The 6,169-nt window shown below is 47.4% G+C and overlaps 1 long non-coding RNA gene across 1 annotated transcript; it reads right to left on the reverse strand.

The window, feature by feature from the left end:
- Window positions 1-2,077: 2,077 nt before the first annotated feature.
- LOC143441180 (uncharacterized) lies at window positions 2,078-5,893 on the reverse strand. Its single transcript, XR_013108408.1, has 2 exons — window positions 5,244-5,893; window positions 2,078-2,421 (listed from the first exon to the last, which is right to left on the reverse strand). It is a non-coding gene; the product is annotated as an uncharacterized LOC143441180 (long non-coding RNA).
- Window positions 5,894-6,169: the final 276 nt, after the last annotated feature.

Genomic DNA, 6,169 nt, shown 5'->3' on the forward strand with positions numbered 1-6,169 from the left:
CCACACAGGCACATATATACACACATGCACACACATGCACACACATACACATGCAAGAACACACACAGACACACATACACACATGCACATACATGCACACATGCATATACATACACACATACACACATGCACACACATGCACACAAACACGCACACACACATATACATAGGCACACACATGCATATTCACGCAGTAAGGGAAGAATGACCAAAAGCTAAATTATAATTTTATCAGTCCTGTGAGTCACATAAAAGATTACTTCCGTCTTACAAACGAGGAAGTTGGGGTTCACAGCAAACTAGGGACTTGTGTGGCCTGACACTGACCTGGGGCTAGAACCCAAATCCTAGTGTTTGTTTGTGCTGTGAATGAGGGATATTGAGGTAGACTAACCAACAGATCTACCACCGTGTGCATGAGGTCTTAACCTGTGTCCCTTTCCTCTAGGAGCATGCTCCCTGTCACCCTACCAGAGACCGGCTTCCTTTGTGCTTCTAGAGCTGAATTCATCCTTTCTGGATAGCCTAGTGGTTAGCTACTGATTGTTTCCATCTGAACTTAAGCTGGTGAGTATTCAATAAAATAAAACATTTGTTTTCTTCAGTTGTCTTGGTCCACTAGCCTCCACAAGGCTAAAACATGCCTGACAAAGTGGACAGAAGAGATGTGTCTCGACACAGAATGGCTCAACAGGCCCGACTGGATAGCCTATGGTCCTTTAGGATTGCATACTTACATATTCATGTCTGCTCCCTGGACTGGGCTGTGGAGTAGATGATATCAAAGACAGAGTCCAGTGGCTCAGTGTGGCTTCCTAGGCCCCACACAGGGCCTGGCCTCTCCTACAAAATCTTCTCCTAACCTACTCCTGTATCTCCAACTCTCCTGTTGCCTCCAATCATATAGTTCCTAAGCTATCCTACTGTAACTTGCTGTTGAGCCTTTGCACATGCTGTTTTATCTGCATGCAGCACCTTCTTCACCATGACACAGCACTCTCCATCTTTCGTGTCTAAGGATTAATCATTCCCCTGTCCTCTGGGCAGCTTTTGCTGGTTCCCCAAGGCTGGGCGTGCTCCCTGTACGCTCTCACTGTACCTTGTGCTCCCCCGACCCTTCACCCAGCATGTTGTCACGTATAGCTAGATGGTTAGCCTTCTGGAGCAGAGCCTATAACTTTTTAAAAACTCACGGTTGATTTCCTTGTGCTAGATCAGTACCTGCATAAAGGAGTCAATGGGCCATGTAAGTTTATTGGGGGATGCGCCACACACTGGGAGCGTGCTAGGCACCGAGTGTCCTTGAACAGTTCCCAGTTGTCACAGTCTCCAGAACCCCATAAACATTACTTGGTGGTCCAAGGGCAGAAACTGTGTCTGGTAAGTTAGATCTGGTCCAGGAGGCAGCATTCTCTTTGGCCTAAATTGGGGAGAAAGCAAATTTCAGTGCTTTGCCTACCCGAGTCAAGGAGACAGGGATGGCGTGTGTGAGGGGATTGGGAGAGGTCAACTTCCAGTATATGGGTGTCAGTCAGGGACAGAGGCTGCCCTCAGCACCCTGAGAAACACTGCTGGTATATTTTATATGCATATCTAATAAATCCTAGGCCCTTCTCACACTAATGAATTCTCCCTCTTTAACTCTCTACAGATGTGGTACAGTGGTCATCTCAGAGCTGGGGTCTAAAAGCCCAAACCCTGGGCTGAGGTCAGGGCTCAAGTGAGGAGGCTTGGGCAGAGAAAAAGAATCATACAAGCTCATGTTTGAGCCTTGTTAATATTAGACATTATTACTATCTATGAAACCAGAGAATGTTCCAGGGAAAACCCACAATCTAGTGCTACATTTGGCGGCCTAAGCTGCATATGCTTCTAGTCTTGGAAGGTCAGGGTTAGACAGAACAACAAACAAGACTTGAGGCAGAGTGGGTACAAGGCTTGGGAACTCTTCCCAACACTGTCTTAGTTTAGATGCTGCAATGCAAAGTCACCTTCGTACGGTATTTCATTTGTTTATTATTTATTTTACGGGTCTGGGAATCAAGTCTAAGGCTTTAAGAATGCAACATACCACTGATCTCTGTCCTTCTTTTATTATTCCCAAAAATGGGAATTCACTAAAAGATTTTCATCAGATGGGATTTCCCCTGATAGAATGAGATTCAAGGATTCCAGGTAGTTCTGGCTATAGGAGGATGTCAGACCGGAAGGTGTATCAGTTAGGAGGGTGTTGGTCGGAAGGTGTACCAGTCAGCTTTTCACTGCCATGACAGATGCTTTTGAGAAACACAGGAGGAAGGATCCACTTTAGCTGGAGATTTCAAAGGTGTCTGTGCATGGTCTGCTGGCTCCCTTCTTTCTGGGACATGGTCAATATGGCGGAAGGATCATGGGAGGCAAAGTTGCTCATCGCACAGTGCCCTGGAAACAGAGAGAAAGATAGCAAGGGCCAGAGACAAGATGCTCTTCAAAGGCCTACTCCCAGCGATCCATTTCCTCTACCCAGGTCTTACCTACTAAATCTATACGACTTCCCTCCCAGTAAACCACCAAATTATGAATCTACCAAAGGACTAGTCCACTGATGGAAATAAAACTTTCATGATCCCATCCTCTCTCATTAACACCATGATCTGGAGACCGAGACTCCAACGTATGAGCCCTTTTGGGGGATACCTTTTATGGAGACTATAACATAGGGATCAAAGTATAAACCTATTGCTGGTGATAAAGGAAAAAAAGCCTTTGAATATCACAAAAGAACTATTTGTTCACACTTGACCTTCCCAAAGTAAGTTCCAGAACTCAAGTTTAGAGGGGGTCCATTGGTCCTTGTAATGAGCTAAATATCATGAAAACTCTGGGTGAATGGTGTGCTGGCTGATTTTCTTGAAGACCAAGGAATATATAGTAGTCTTGGAAAGAGCTTATTAGGTATCCCCAGATGCCATCCTTAGGCCAGCTTGTACCAGAAGGAGGCCTCATTGGGATGCTGACATCATACCATGCACCGACTGTTCTACAGATGTGTGTGGATAGGTTGTAGTAGTGGGCACTCATATGTCTTCAGCCTGCCTTGACATTGTAGAATGCTGTCTTCTGACTGTGACAGCCACTGTCATCATAATCAAAACAACTATGGCCACTCACAGCTGGATCTCAGGATCAGGCCTGTCCCCTCGCTGAAGGCCATTAGATCCCCCACCAGAGAGCGATTCCAGCTACATGTCTGCCAGGTATATACAGTTCTGTCCAAGGTGTATGTAACCTCATGGTCTTGGGAGCTGATTAGAGTATGAAGTCATGGAAGACAACTGAAGAAGGAACCCCCCCCCCCGTGCATTGTGGGAAGTTGTCCACGCTGGAGTAGAGCTTTCTGGTATGGCAGTTGCAGAGGGGACACCTAGTCTCTGTAAATACCCCTCACTCCTGATCTATTAGTGAGCCCAACAAACTCAACGGTTTGCTAGGGGTGGCCATGGTGGCTTTGCTTCTTTGGTCTGGACTTAGGGCTCTATCTAGATGAGTAGATGCCTAGCGATGCCTCCCCAAGAAAAGTTAATGCAACACGGGGTGTCGGGTGACCTACCAGAGTTTGAGAGGGATGCATCAAAAACATTCTCTCTCTCTCTCTCTCTCTCTCTCTCTCTCTCTCTCTCTCTCTCTCTCTCTCTCTTCTCCCTTTCTCTTCCTCTCTTTCCCTTCACCCACTGGCACTCTCACTACCCCATCTGCTCACCTATTAAAACTGCCTTGTTTTATCTGCTATTCTTCATCATTCCAGGTCATCCCCCTTGCTTGGTGAAATGAAAACAGGATTATCCCCCTGGAACATTTTACATGAGATGCAATCTACATCAAGCACCAAGCGTTCCCAGAACCCAGGGCTCATTTGGAAACAACTAGGGCTGGCTGGGTGGGGGGAGAGGGTGAGGGCCAGCCAGAGCAGAGGTAGCTGTCACTCTTAGGGAAGGCAAGGGGAAGCCAGGCTGGAAATGCTTTCAGGAGCTTGGCAAGCATCTGCAGAAATGGCCGCAGGAGCTGATGTTCCTTTACCTGCATCTCTATCCTCTGAGGCTTTAATTCGTTTGTTTTAAAGTCTAGAATTGTACGGCTCCTTAGGAAAGCCCTCCCCTGACCCATGGACCTCTCCATCGTTTTTCTTCCCCATCCTTTCTGTTTTATTTTTTCTCTCTCTCCTTTACATTTTACTGTTCTCCTGGCCCTAGCCTTGACTCCACTTTCTTTGGCATCCACTTACTATGTATCTTTAGGTTGTAAACAGGAGCATCCTGGCAGCTAGAACAAGTACTTCTCTCTCATCTCCTTCAGAAAACAGACTCTGCTTGTCTGTCTGGGATGGGAAAAGCAAGGCATGGTCGGCTCAGAGCTGTGGTTGGGATTCCTGTTATGCAGGCCCAGCTGAATCGCAGACTGACTCTAACTTACAGCCAGCTGGCACCAGCGGGAGGTCTGTGAGTCCTACTCTTCCTTACTCCCAACTCTCAGGAGAGACTCAGATCTAGTCAGGTGACACAAGAGATGGTGGCTTGGTATACTCCAGTGGGGGACTCCCACCCCCAGAGCTGTTTTACTATCTGTCAAGGAAGGAAGTTCAGTGTGTGGAACTATCTTGGCCTCTTCCTATGGCATCGTTGTAGGAATTCAGTGGGACCCTGTGGGGGCTTTCAAGTCCCACGCTGGTTGTCTTTTTAGGAATCAAGGTCCGGAGGGTTGGGATTCAGCTGGCAAAGTACCTGAATATTTGACTGCAGTTTAGGTGTCACAGGCTTGGCAGGAAGGACAGATGAGGGCAGCAAGCCAGGGCCCAACGATGGGGAATGATAGAGTTGGAGGCAAAGGAGTCAGGGCCACTCCCACCCCAGCATGAGAACAGGCAGCCTCCACTGGGGCCACTGGGGGCAGTGGAGGCTCTATCACTCTGTCACTCAGAAAGATCTTTCCAGATGGGTAGAAATTTGGACATTTTAAGATAGAAAGTTTGATAGTTAAACATGTATTCAGTTGAGACAGGAAGTGGCAAGTTGATGGACATGGATCCCTGTGTGAAAGGAGTGTGCATGGGGGCAGCGTAGCCTCGGCCTCTGGCACCTGAACTGGCCCGGGGCTGTGATGGCGGAGTCCAGGGCGGAGAGTTGCTACCGTCTACTTTGGCATGCTTCCCATTTCTTCCCCTTCTGACACTTTTCTCTACAAAATTTCTGCAAAGTAGATGAATTTACCTGAAGGATGCTATGAAGTTTCTGTTTCCTCACACGGGCTGTATTTAACGCTCCTTGAACTTTCAGTACTGGCCCACTTCCAGGAACCAAGAGGGATCAACATTTTAAGTTCAAGACTCCTTACGTCTTACCGAATCATTCATTTCCTTCAAAACAGAATGCTCAACAGACACAGGTTAAAGGGAAATGTAAAATTGCTTTTATGTACATAAAGCTGGAGAAAGTGTGCTCAATCCGGGTTACTGGCAAGTTCTTTGCCCTTTGCTTTTTCTTGGTAATGAGCACTAGGATTTTGAGTCCCAGGACGCCACCTCCCTGGGGACAGTGGGTCCCACAGTGTTGCTCTCTTTCGTCTCAGCACTAGCAGCTTGGTTGGATGGACATAGCAGACATGGGTGAACATGTTTTAGATCTGGAGCCAAGCATATCAGCATCTACCCGGTGGACACAGGCTTTTCTGTGTGTCCTCCCCCTTGAGGGTGCAGTGAGAAGGAACCATGCCTTATAATACAGAGCAGGCAGTCAAACGCCCAGTTCCATGGAACCCACCCCATAGGTAGAAGAACCTTCTAATTCTCCACAGCGGTGATGGGCTCGGAGGACAAGTGGTCTCTTCATGCCTGAAGTTTTTTCGCAGTCTCTGTGTCTTCTTTTCCTGCCACATCAGTGTTTGTGAAGCGGCTGATGTAGCTGAGCAACTGTTTGGCAGTTCAAGGTCTAGTACAGTGTTTCTCAATCCTCCTAACACAGTTACCCTTTTTTTTTTTTTTTTTTTTTTTTTTTTTTTTGGTTTTTCGAGACAGGGTTTCTCTGTGTAGTCCTGGAACTCACTCTGTAGACCAGGCTGGCCTCGAACTCAGAAATCCGCCTGCCTCTGCCTCCCAAGTGCTGGGATTAAAGGCGTGCGCCACCACCGCCCCGCACAC

This window comes from Arvicanthis niloticus, chromosome 1 (assembly GCF_011762505.2).
Source record: "Arvicanthis niloticus isolate mArvNil1 chromosome 1, mArvNil1.pat.X, whole genome shotgun sequence".
NCBI classification, from domain to species: Eukaryota; Metazoa; Chordata; class Mammalia; order Rodentia; family Muridae; genus Arvicanthis; species Arvicanthis niloticus.